Source organism: Myotis myotis, unplaced genomic scaffold (genome assembly GCF_014108235.1).
Source record: "Myotis myotis isolate mMyoMyo1 unplaced genomic scaffold, mMyoMyo1.p scaffold_m19_p_1, whole genome shotgun sequence".
Classification (NCBI taxonomy): Eukaryota; Metazoa; Chordata; class Mammalia; order Chiroptera; family Vespertilionidae; genus Myotis; species Myotis myotis.
The window spans coordinates 158737071-158750166 of NW_023416313.1; the positions used below are offsets into that span (position 1 = coordinate 158737071).

At 54.0% G+C, this 13096-nt stretch overlaps 1 protein-coding gene and 1 long non-coding RNA gene across 9 annotated transcripts in view; one reads left to right on the top strand and one right to left on the bottom strand.

The window, feature by feature from the left end:
• Nucleotides 1-13096, top strand: part of PAK6 (p21 (RAC1) activated kinase 6) — a 38761-nt gene that overhangs the window by 10586 nt on the left and 15079 nt on the right. For 4 of the 8 annotated variants that reach the window (XM_036297093.1, XM_036297083.1, XM_036297076.1 and 1 more), the window contains one exon: nt 3857-3974. The gene's annotated coding sequence lies outside the window, so the exon portion shown is untranslated. Of the gene's footprint in view, nt 1-3239; nt 3379-3596; nt 3620-3856; nt 3975-4527; nt 4846-13096 lie in introns of those variants that run through there. The other 4 variants (XM_036297136.1, XM_036297112.1, XM_036297103.1 and 1 more) reach the window with 4 other exon arrangements.
• On the bottom strand, nt 2167-3352 carry LOC118649789. Its single transcript, XR_004965738.1, has 3 exons — nt 3216-3352; nt 2706-2926; nt 2167-2438 (listed from the first exon to the last, which is right to left on the bottom strand). It is a non-coding gene; the product is annotated as an uncharacterized LOC118649789 (long non-coding RNA).

Below are 13096 nucleotides of genomic sequence, written 5' to 3' on the forward strand. Positions count from 1 at the left end.
TTCGACCGAGCGCGCAGCTTCGGGAGGGACGCACATGGATCGGTGAGGGAGGAGGGGGACACCCGCCTAGCCAGCCAGATCAGCCGAATCAACCCTGGCGATCAATGGGGTGACAGATGTCGCAGCCAGATCGCCCTCACATCCAGTTTCCTCATCTGTAAAATGAGAACAATAGTATCATTCTTCTGTGCCAAGGTTGTGGCAAAGACTTGGGTGAGATAATGTGTGTAAATAGCTTAGCACGGGGCCTGGCCCACCGGAAGCATATAATTGGCAGTAATAATAATTACTATTATTATTAATATTACTAGAGGAGGGCAGAGTCCTCCAGAGAAAGGAGCCCTGGGAGTGAGTGAGCTTGTCAGCAGTCTTCCTGATCCCCAGGCAGCTTTTCAAGTCATGCAGCAGAAAGTGCAGGGAAAGGGTAATGTGTTTGTGTTTCTAAACCACAGTCGATCCGTATCTTTCCTCTTTGGTCCTAACTCAGGCTCCCAGCCCTAGCTGTAGGTGCTCAGACGTTACAGCAGGCCCCGACAGCCACAGGCTGAGAATGAGCCAGGAAGCGCCCGCCCCGCCCAGCGTGCCTTCCCAGACAGTTCGGGTTGGCCAGTGCCCCAGTGCTGGTGGGGCTCCAAGAGCCACTGGCGGTGGTGAAATGTCAGTTCTCAGTGTCCCTGTCTAGAGCTCCTGCCCAATTTGTAGAATGGCAGCGTATGGACAACTCCCTCGACCTGAATGCCTCTGCCAGCTGCCAGGGCTCTTCAAAGGAGGGTGTGCCTGGTCCCTTTCCCTGTGCCCAGCACAGCGCCATGGGAACAGGGCCAGAGGGAGGCACGTGGATGCTGGAGGAGATGCTGTCCTCCAGGCTGTTCCTGCCACTTCCTGCACTCTTGTTCTGCCCTCTCATCCTGGACAGGGCTGAGTTGGGGGTGAATCAGAGGAGGATAGAGAAGGGGGATCACACATAGGAATTAACCACTCAGGACCTAGTCTGCACATCCCAGCCATCCTAATTTGCAGAGGTCACCCGGCCCAGGGGCGCTGACCCACCTGTAGATGCGACCACAAGTGCAGAAACGTGGGGTTGTGATGGGCCGGCGAGTCCTCTCTGTCTAGCCTAGTATCCAGTACGGGAACCTTAGCTCTAGCATACCTGATCGTTATCTGGGGTCTTCAGTGATGGGGGGAGGTGGGGTTCATGGTCAGTCTTACCTCCATGATCAGTCTTATTTGGAAATCTCTGACTCTCCGCAAACCCCATTGATGTTCCAAAAGGTAGGAGGACCTCAGGGTTACCTAGACTCACTCCTTACAGGATGAGGATGGGACTTGGCTAGTAGCCTTTATGGGATACCCAAGCCTGGATTCAAACCAAATTAAATACCAGTTCACTTTTGATAATATTCTAATGTTCACACTTTATCACAGTTCAACAGTTCAGAAGTACCGCTTGGAGTTGTCGTTTTGATATATAAGGTATTTGTATAAAAAGAATGAATTCATGTGTGCATCTGTGAGTCAGTAAAATATAATTTAGGGTGTTGATTCTAGGTTCAACAATGTTAGGCATTTCATTCTAGCTTTGGTTCATGGATCATTTCAAATCCTCAGCAACCAATAGTCCCTGCAAACCACCCCCCCACCCCCACCCCCACCCCCCACAGCATAATGGGCTTTCCAAAGCCAGGACTCCTGTGTCCCTGGGTAACTAAGCTTGGAGAAAGCCATATTTGTATCACAGGCCCCTTTGTCCTTGGCTCCGCAGGCAGCTTCCTGGTGGGGGTGGGGGTGGGGTGGGGGGTGGGAAGGGGGAGGTCAGAGGTTGGCTAACAGAGTCAGGCTAAGGTGTGGCCTGAGGAAAGAGAAAGAATCCCCTTGGGAAAGACACGGAGAGGAGAGGAGACAGAGGGTAAGGAGAGGAGCAGAGACCTGCCTGCAGCTGCCCCAGCTTCCACACCAGGCTCCCACTCACAGGCCAACATCTCCAGCGGGCACCGCCACGCTTCCCCACAGAGGCTGAGGGCACTGGGGCTTGTGGTGCAGCCAGACAGGGCGCAGGCCTGTTTGGGGCGGGCGAATTCCCACTCACCACCTTAGCTGTGTTTGGCAGAAGTCTAGAGTAAACTGTGCATAAGCAACAGAGCCCATATGCAAACGCGGTATCCATAAATTGCATTGATATATCTAAAGGATCAATGAACAAAAATGACACATGACAGTAGTGACCTCAGTTAACAACTGAAGTTTGAAGTTCCCAACAGTGACAGAAATCTGCAGTCCTGGGTCCGCTTGCTGTGACTGCAGCCACCCAGCCTCTGCCTGGGGGCCATTTGGAGTGCAGATGTGCTGAATCTCCAAGCCAGAATCCTCTCAACACCCAATTGGACACAGGCCTTCCTGGGGGCCGGGTCTAGGACAGCAAGGGTCTTCTCACTTCCCTGTTTGGGGAAGAGACAGGCAGGTGGTCCCTCCCTCCCCCCTCCCGCCTCCCCCACAACATTAATGCACAGGAGAAACCACCCTCCGAGCCAGAGGAAGCAGGGCAAAGGGCAGCCAGGAGTGAGCCTCTCCGCACAGCCATCCTGCTCCTGGGCCAGGGCACTGCTGGGCACAGCGATGGATGGATGGATGCGGGCTGTGGAGCCGAGCCCCACCGTTTGGGTGCAGGGCTCCTGAAAGCTTTCTTTCCCCCAGAGGTCCCCTACCTGAAACCAGAGGGTTCTCGGAACTGAGCAGGGTCTGACAAGGAAACTGGAATCTCGTTCATTCCAGCTTTCCTGCCCAAGACCGTCTTAGGGCCTCGTCCAGCCAGACGGACAGGCCAAGGTGGCAGGTGGCAGGTGGCAGGACTCCAGCCGGGGCTCTCCAAGGGGGTGTGGGTGGGCCCGCAGCACCTCCAGGGCCTGGAAGGAGGCGGCTGGAGCATCTGCAATGCAAATGAAGGAGTTAATTACAGAGAGGGGCTCAGCGGATAATCAGGTCAGGCCCCGCCAGGCGGCCCAGGGACCCCCAGGGACTGGGAGCCACCGGCAGGTCACAGCGGGGCATGGCTGGGGTCGGGGTCCTGAGTCGAAGGGCCCGAGGAAGCGGGAGCCCCGCGTTAGAAAGGGTTGAGCGTGGAAGCGCCCCTCGGGCAGAGAGGCTCACGGCCATGGCCACGGCCCCCCGCGTTCTGGGGCGGCTTTTCCAGGGCTCTGTTCGCCGCCGAGTCCTACCTGGAGCCACACCCTGAAATCAAACTCGCGGCCAGGTGAGGCCGGCGCTGCACCGACTTGTACTAGTCAGCGCGGCCTCCCTCGCGCTCCCGGCGCCCAGGTCCCTCCTGCGGAGGGCGGGCCTCCCTGCCTCTGCGAGGGCTCCGAGGCTTCCTGCTCGCAGGTGGGTGCCCCAGCCGACCCCTGGAACTGGCGGTCCTCCCCGGGCTGGGGCCGGGACGAACGAGCGGGCAGGCCTCCCCGTACGCGCGGCCCCTTTTCCCGGTTCTCATTCTCCGCAGTTCGGGCCGCCAGCGCCGGGCGAGGCGCCAGAGCGCAGGGCCGGAGAGGTCGGGCTCGGCGACCGGCACCCGCTCCACGAGGGCGCCCGGCGCAGGGGTTCCCGCCCGGTCGGCGCCTGCGAGGTGGGCTCTGGGGCTGCCGTGGTTCCAGGGTGGCGGGACCGGGACCGGAAGCGCTGCGCGTACTGTCCCCTCCTCCCCTTGCGCCGGTGGAGATACCGCCGCCTCCCCTTGCACCTGAGCAAGTGGCTTAGTGGGGAGGCTGGTCTGGGGCGGGTTGAATGCTCTGGATTTCGGCCATGCGCAAAATCCACACGTATGGCATTTGTCACAATGACTTTCTTATCTGTTTCCCCCCAGGCCCACGGGACTGGCCGGGAAGGTCCTTAGTCTTCCCTCTCCTGGTGCCTGAGAGCTCTGCCCACTGAAGGGTAAGGAGCCAGGAAGAAGAGGAGGCAAGGAAGGCAGCCCGCGGCAGGTGAGTGAGGGACCGCCAGCCCTGGCAGGGTGTCCAGGAGACCAACATGAGGGACAGGTTGGAGGGGCAGTGAGGCCTTCTTGGGCTAGCCCATTCTTGGTACTGCTAGGCAACAGTGATCCCCCCCCCTTTTTTTTTTTTTAAATGTTTTTATTCTAGTGAGAGAGGAAGGGAGAGAAGCATTGAGCGGTTGCCTCCCCCAGGCACCCTGCCTGGGGATTGAGCCTGCAACCTGGGCAGATGCCCTGACCAGAATCGAACCAGGGCAGCAGCGGTTCCTTTTAGGTGCCATGTCTCAGTCCTTAGTGGATGTACATTGTTACTTCCATCGCTTCAGCCCACAGCAGGCCACTGAGCTCCAAATGCCCCGCCCTGGCCCCTGGCCCAGCCTCTGCATGTCATCAGGTCTGATGCCCGTCTGGGGCAAGACAGTGTCACCAAAGCCCTGCACTGAACTCTTGCTTGGGAAAGAGGCTCCCGAACAGGAAGGGCAGTAGCAGGCCCAGCGCCGGTGCTGAGTAACGCATTCCCCAACCTGCTAAAATCCCTCCAGGTTTTCTGGCAACCAGGGTGCAGCATCCAACCCGGATGTAGATGCTGCGAGGAACACTAAGGGCCGAGACATAAAGAGCTCCCAAGACGTGGACTGCACTCCCTGTATCTTGCCCCCTCCTGGCATTCTCTTGGGCTCGTCTGACGTGCTTCTCTAGGTGGGGGAGTTGGGACTGTGTGTGCTCAGGTCTTTTGTGGCGGGTGCAGCATACACTGCGATGCTGTGCGTTCTCATGCCGTGCACAGGACAGCGGCTGAGCACCCATTCGGAACCAGAAAAAGCGGGGTTCGAATCCTCACTTCACCTTTGATCGCTTAGGCAAGTTGCTTTACTTCTCTCCCAACTTGAACGTCCTCGGCGATAAAATGGGGAGGATCATGCTTTCCTCACGGGATAGTTGTGAGGAGTCACAGTGAGACATGAGAGCAGCCCAGCAAGGGACCATGTCTCACCTCCACTTGTCAGTATTGGAAAAGCGGAAGCTACCTGAGCGCTCCTCGCTTGGAGAACTTGGAGAACGGTCTGACTGTGTAGCAGGACATTGTGGAGGCCGTGAGAGCAAAGCAATGGGAAAGCAGTAAAGGCAGAGTGTCCATGGGGGCAGGTAGTGAGGCGGCGCGGGGAAGGGGCCATTTCTGGAAGGGGATCTGAATTTGGAGGCAGAAACAGCAGCATGCTCTGTACATGTCACATATGGTCACATGTTCATGGGTGATCCTGGTCACAGGTGTGGCCTGGGGTAGGAGGAGCCTCTGGCTTGAGGCTTTCAGTCCTATCTCTCAGTAGCTGTGTGATCTGAGACGGGTCATTTAACTTCTCTGGGCGTGACAGAGGAGAGGGGCTTGGAGCTTGGAGTTGGAGAGATCTGAGTTTGAACCCCAACTCCACACTTACCACCTCAAACAGTTACTTCTCTCCAAGCCTTGGTTTCTTACCTTGCAAAACAGAGCTTATAATATCTCCCTCATAGAGATGTGACCATTAAATGCACTAGTAAAAAGCACCCACCCAGCACAGTGCCTGACGTGTACAGTGTATATCCCTTTCTCATCTCCTCCTTCCTCTCCCCAGCCTCCTGTCATCTTTAAAATGCACCCAGTAAAGCAGGATTGGCCCAAGTCACAGTGGTATTGTGAGCATAAAGTGAGGAGGAAGACAAAGTAAATATAGAAAGTTAAGGGCTGTATAAATATAATCATGCGTGTGTGTGTGTGTGTTGTGTGTGTGTGTGTGTGTTGTGTGTGTGTTGTGTGTGTGTGCGCGTGTGTGGTGTGTGTGTGTGTGTGTGTGTGTGTGTGTGTGTGATTGGGGACCTAATTTTGTGAGTAGGGACTCTAGAGGTTCTTTCTAGGCATTGAGAACTCTGGTGAGCTCAGGCCTCTGCCTGCGGAGGCTGTTGAAAATCTGGGCTGGTGAGGAGGTGCCTGGCCTGCGGCCCTCCCAGGAAGGCCATTCTTCTCTCTTCCCTTGGAGATAACCCCGTGCCCAGGAGAGCACAGCACTGTGGACCCAGGAGGGGGTTAGAATTTCGAGTACAGCGAACAGAGGTCAGAGAGCTCTGGCTGGAGCTGCTGCTGGACCACAGCTCTGCGTGTGCAGGCTGGAGCCGGGCCTCAGAGGCGAGCCTGAGTCAATATTAACCTTCTCTGGCTGGCCAGCCTGGCTCTTTGGCCTCTTATTCAACTGGAGTGTTGACACAAGTGATTGAATGAGCTTTATTATCATATTCTTTTCAACAGCAGCCCCATTATCTCTCCCCTGGGGATTCACTGGGCCTGCAGTGTGGGAATGATGACAGGGGCAGGGAGCCCAGACGTGTGGGCTTATTGTGTGCACAGTGCCCTCTGCCCTGTGCACACAGCTTCTCTCTGGGCCACTCCAGGGGGACCACAGGACCTGAGCGCTACTCGGCATCCTGGGGACACTGCAGCACAATGGTCCTGGGCAGACCTTACAGAGGCCCAGGCAATGGCAGTGAGGGCCACAGTCTGGGTCTAGGACCCACGCCCCTGTAGGTGACAACCAGGCAGAAAAGCAAATCAAATTCTATTCAAGCCTTTCCCTGGCATATTTTTGGGGGCCAGGAAAAGTGTGCTGAGGTGCCACCTCTCCTGACACTCATGTCATATGAAGAGGGACAGATGGTGTCCTGGACCCCTGGTGGCGGCTGAGGGAAGACAGAGGGCAGGGGCGCTGGGGAGGGGGAGGAGCTCGCCATCAGCAGACTCCCTGAGCAGTGTGAGAGCAGGGACGGGCTTCTGTTGGGAAAGCCACCGAGGGGCTGCAGTTCGGGCCGGACAGAGGGCAGCCCAGACCCCACGCGCGAGTGCCTCAGGGCGAGCAGCACCATCTCTTCCGGCAGGTGGTGAGCTCAGGAGGGTGTCTAACGTCTAAACCCTTTTGAATAAATGAGTGAATCGTATAATTTTATATTTAAACAAACCCCAGAAAATAAAGTTTGAGAAAAATCTTCTGACGGATGAGAATCCTCTAATGAGAGGCTGGCTTCCGTCCACACTGTCGTCCACCAGGGGCCGAGACCCACACGGCCCCTCAGGAAGGGTGTGGGGGATGCCAGCTCCCAAGGAGGCGTGAGGAGGTTGGGCAGCCCGACTGCAGGGGTCAGCGTGGGAGGGCAGGCTCTGGAGGGGACAGGGTCCTCTGTGGTCACTCTGTGACTGGATGGTGACAGCAGCAGGGGCGCCTGTGTGATTGCTGTCATTCCTCTGCCTCAGTGCCATGGTTCTAGAATGGTTCCTTTCCCAAAGCAGCACCTTGGGTGGGCCTGAGAACTACGCAGCGTGGGTGGTGGGAGGGGACAGCCGACTGCAGCCAGGTTCACATCAGGATCTGGGTCAGATAGACGTGGCTCTGCCTCTTCTTTGCTGCTTGACTTGGGCAAATTATTAATCTCTCTGAACATCAGTTTCCTCATCTGCCTAATGGGCCAATAACAGTCTTACCTCACAGGCTTGTGGCGAGGAGATTTTGTATGTGAAATACTCAGTGCATAGCCCAGCTGTGAGGCTCAGTGGTTGCGTGTTGACCTATGAACCAGGAGGTCACGGTTCAATTCCTGGTCAGGGCACAGGCCTGGGTTGTGGGCTTGATCCCCAGTGTGGGGCGTGCAGGAAACAGCCGATCGATGATTCTCTCTCATCATCGATGTTTCTCTCTTTCTCTCCCTTTCCCTTTCTCTCTGAAATCAATAAAAAATATATATATTTTCTTAATTAAAAAACTGTTCAGCCCACAGCCTGGTGCTCACACTAGGCATTCCCTGAGTGGTGGTTACCGAAAACACCCAAATGGACCCTCAAGCTAGAGCAGATGCTGTCTCCTCTCATTGTGCTGGAGAAGCCGGCAGGGGTGAAGGAGCCCATTCCCTGGTCACCAGCTGAAACCTCAGGCCTTGGAAAGAGAGTAGGTCACAGCCACAAGCCGCTCAGGATCCCCGTTCCCTGGGGCCACACTGAGCCAGAGCTCAGCTCTGATTAGCAGGCCCTGAGCCTCCCGAAGAGGGAGCTGGGGTGCGCCCCCCACTCTGGCTCACTGGCACTCAGAGCAGGGCCCCGGGTGCAGCTGCCTCCTCTCTTCCATTCGCCTGGCTCCCTTCCTAACAGACAGTTAACCACCATCCCAGAGCTTAACCCACCAAGCCCACCCCCTTCAGAGTAGCTGTGTGCTCCTTTAGACTTGCTCTCTGGAAGCCACCTTCCCAGCCTGCAGAGAACTCTTGCGAATCCCTTCCGTGGGCTAAGTGTCGTTTCCTTGAGAGGGATTTGATGTGTGGAAATAGTAAAACCCACTCGAAGCCAGGCCTGGGAGGCAAGGTGGCTAACCAAGTCAGACACCGCCGCCTCCGGTGAAAGCAGAGGCGACAGGCTAGGAGAACAGTTGATGTTGGCTCAAGATGGCCCCCAATTGTCCAAAGAGAACTTCTGGAAGTGCTGGGGCATGTCTCAAACAGAGTCACTCCCAAGGGTCTGCCTCAAAGGGCAGCACTCATTTGAATGTCTGAGCTCCAGTCTGAGGTTTAAATGCAGACTCATTTCTCTGTAGCCGTGTCTTGGGTTTGTGGGGCCCTACAGCGTGGTGGCCCTGGCACCCCAGGCCCTGGCAGATGATGGATGTCCTCCTCCCAGGGGAGAAGCAGTTCGAAAGGGTGGCCCGCCCACCATGGCTGCTCTGCTTACTCTGTGATGGACTCAAGACCGGCCAAGCCACAGTGCCCTGCTCTGAGGGCCACCACCCAAACCCCATGTGGCCGAGGGGCAGTAGCATCAGCCACGAAGCTCTGCCTACCACTCCTCGAGCCACGCCTGTGGGTTGCCCAGCTTCAGGCTGAGCGAGACCCTGTGGAGGGGACCTGACCTTGCTGGAGAGAATCCACTCCTGCTGCTTTTGAGGTGCTTTTCGTCTGTGCCAGGCCCCGACAGCAAGGCCGCCAGCATGAGCTTTTTGGAATCCTTTACCCGCCCTTTGCAAGGAAAAAGGAAACCTGGTTTCAAACAAAGTAAGGGTCAGCCTGCAAGTCGGGGCAGCCCCAGCTCCCCTGGCTTCTGACTCACGCATCAGCCCAGGAAAGAACCTAGCAATCTTGGATGAGGAAGCGGGCCCTGGCCACCCCCTTCACACTCCCATGAGTTTGCTCAGGCTGCTCAGCCCCATTCCGGTCATAGAAACTCGGGGAAAGAGGTTAACAGCAGCCCAGGGCCCTCCGAGTGGGCATGGCGGATGGAGCAGGGACTTCGGAACCACATCCCGGGCCCGGGCCCAGGCCCGACCCAGTCACATCCTAGTTCTGTGACTTTGAGCAAGTTACTTTCCTTCTCTGAGCCTCACCTGGATTTGATTATCATTTGTGAATGATAATAACCCCTACCCACCAGGGTGGGTGTGAGGATTAAATCAGTGGATCCTTGGAAGGGCCTCGCACATAGTCGGTGCTCAAGGACAGTAACTTTCCTTTCTGTCTCGGGTCTCCTCTAACATGACAGTCCCGCTCCTCGTGACCCCAGCCTGTAGTTCCCTGAACTCTCCCACCAGCTCTGCCCTCGGGGTTACTGGGCGTGGCAGCACTTCCTCCAGAAAACCTCTGCCAGGAACTGCCCGGCTCCTCCTCTGCCAGCTCTGGCCGGAGAAGCAGCCTCCGAAGGAGCTGTGCCCAGGGAGCCTCCTCCTCAAACTGGTTTGGCCTGGGCTCTCCCCTCCCCGCACTGGCATCCCCCTCTGGTCCAGTCCTGGGCCAGCCAGCCAGGAAGTACTATCTGCAGACATTCAGAAGAGCAGAGTTCAAAGCATTCCTGTCCCAGCAATGCCTCCCCGCCTGGGAGAGAATCCTCAGCACCTCCCTGCCCTGCGATGGGGAGAGGTGTCAGGCAGACAGGAGGTCACCCTGAGGCTGAGCTGGCCCCCGCCTCTGTCCACTTCTACTGCAGAGTCTCAGGCCCATATCACTGCCTTCAGGCTCAGCAGAAGGAAAGATAGGGACTGGCTCTCTGAAGGAAAATTGTCTTCCTTCCTCCATCCCCCTCCTTCCTTCCTCTCCCTCTCCCACCTTCCTCTTCCCTCCTTCCTCCCTCCTCCTTGTTCTGTCCTCCTCCCTCCTCCCTCCTTTTTTCCTCCTCCCTCTTCCCTCCTTCCTCCCTCCTCCCTCCTTCCTCCTCAGGGGTAACTCCTTTGAGGAAAGCTCCTCCACTAGATGCATTGAGTGTGGGTGCAAAGAGGTGAGATACTGGGGGTGGCAACTTTAAGGGTTGGCATGTCCTGATTTGGTTTAACACTGCACCCTCAGGGCCGATGCAGCAACCACTCTCCCTCAGCTCCCGGGTGGGGTCCGGGTGGTGGTGGGGGGGAGCGTTTGGCTTAGGTCTGAGGTAGGAACGGGGGTGGGGGTGATGGTGGTGGTGGTGGTGGAAGATGGAGAACTAGAAATGACAACTTGACTGTCGAATCTCAGAGGGAAGGCAAATCTCAGAGGGAAGGCTTGGGTGGGTGGGTGGTGGGAAGAAATCAACCAAAGAAAGACCTTGTTTGCATATATGTATGCATAACCCATGGACACAGACAATGGGGGGCGGGGGAGGGCAGGAGCGGCTCTATAAGGGGTCAATGGGAAAAATAGGGGACATGTGTAATACTTTCAACAATACAGATTTAAAAAAAAAGAAATGGCAACTTGAGGCCCCCTGTCTGGGCAGGCGGGTGTGCTAAGGGCGTGGGCTCTGTGGCTGGAAGGATGCAGAATGTTTGTGTCTCAGGTGTTTCATATCCAAGACTTGGCAACATTAGATACTTGCAGGAGGCAGCTGATCAATGATTCTCTCATCATTGATGTTTCGATCTCTCTCCCCTTCTCCCTTCTTCTCTCTCTAAAATTAATAAAGGCTTATTTAAAAAATATATATATTTTGGCCTGGCCGGTGTGGCTCAGCAGTTGAGTGTTGACCTATGAACCAGGAGGTTATGGTTCAATTCCCAGTCAGGGCACATGCCTGAGTTGTGGGCTCGTTCCCCAGAAGGGGGTGTGCAGGAGGCAACCAATCGGTGATTCTTTCTCATCATTGATGTTTCTATCTCTCTCTCCCTCTCCCTTCCTCTCTGAAATCAATACAAATAAAAAACGTGTGTGTGTGTGTGTGTGTGTGTGTGTGTGTGTGTATTTGTTTTCTTTAGAAAAGCAGTCTATCATCTTTAAGGAAATTTTAGAAAAGTAGAAAGATGAAATAGGAAGAATCACTTATAGCCCACCAGTCAAACACAACAATAATGAATATTTTTCTGTATTTCCTTCAACTATTCATTGTATTCATACTACATTTACAAGTTAATCTAGGTGAAATTTTTATTAATTTTTATTTATTTTAGAAAGAGAGAGAAGAAGGGAGAGAGAAAAAAAGAGAGTGAGAGAGAAACATCGATTTGTTGTTCCACTTACTTAGGCATCCATTGGTTGGTTCTTGTATGTGCCCTGACCGGGGATGGAACCTACAACCTTGGCGTATTGGGATGACACTCTAACCAACTGAGCTACCTGGCCAGGGCCAAGGTGAAATCTTTAGGAAGAAGCCCGACTGCTAACCTGTGACATTAAGGATTCTGCTTTGGTGTGGAAGAAAAAGGGTTTTTGTGGAAAGTAACCTTACAGGGTGATCTGATGATCAATTCCTAACTGGGCAGGTCATGGTGGGGAGTCACACGCCAGCCAGGCCTATAACTTCTTTAGTTAAAAGGCTTATCTTTGCCTTCAGCAAGCCCTGTGCATTGTTCCTGTGCATCTTGGCTAACACACCTCTGAAATGCCCCCTTTCAGACCCTCCTTTAAGCCTGGGAGCACATCATCTTAGCAGTCCTGTAGTCCAGGGCCACCTTCCTGTGATCCTCCCAGTGCTTCCTCCTCACTTTCAAATGCGTAAGAGAAACAGCAACACTCTTGTTCTCCGGAGCATGTCAGAGCTTGCTCCCGAGCAGATGTTGTCAGTTTGGCTCAAATAAACTCATATCAACATTTTTTTAAAATTCTGCTTTGGACAAAGAAAACCTGGTAGGGGTCCCACGAAGCCACTCACAGGGGCCCCGGGGCAGGGGACGGCCAGACATTGGGCGCCCCCTCTGCAGTCCCCACCACCACTCCCACCAGCTTTATTATTTTATCTTTCGAATTTAGATCCAGTTAATTCTGAGGGATGATACGAATTCATTTTCATATGGATATCTAATTGCTTCACTACATTTATGGGAAAGGTCATCTGTTTCCACCGCATTGCAGTGTCACCTTTGTCATAAATTAAGTGACTGTATATGACTGAGTCTATTTCTGGATTCTTTCTTCTAGTCCATTGGTCTAGTCATCAATCTGTGTGCCAATTCCACACTACATTAATTAATGCAGCTTTATAATAAACCTTGGTATCTAGTAGCGTGATCCTCCAACTTTGTTCAAGATTGTCTTGGCTCTGGCCAGTGTGGCTTGGTTGTTTGGTGCGTCATCCTGCACACCAAAAGGTGGTGGGTTCTATTCCCAACCAGGGCACACACCCAGGTTGTGGGTTTAATCCTCAGTCAGGGTGAATGCGGGAGGCAGCCGATCGATGTTTCTCTCTCAGGTTGATGTTTCTCTCTCTCTCTCTCTCTCTCTCTCTCTCTCTCTCTCTCTCTCTCTCTCTCCTCTCCCTTCCTCTCTCTAAAATCAATTTAAAATTTTTTTTAAAGATTACCCTGGCTATTCCTGGTTCTTTATGTTTCTCTATACATTTAGAATCAATTTGTCAATTTCCACCAAAGAAATACACCGGGATTTTGATTGAGATTGAAATAAATCTGTAGGTTAATTGGGAATAATTGACATCTTTACAATATTGAGTCAATTTATGAACATCCTTCAATATCTCTCATTATTTTATACTTTTCAATGTAGAAAACTTGCACATTTTTCATGAGATTTATTCCTAGGTGTTTGATATTTGAATGGTATCTGAGGTTTTTTCCCCCTGATAACACTTCTGAATCAAATGAGAGAGTTCTTCCTGAGACCATTTCTCCAGCTTGGATACCAACTGGGTGTTCA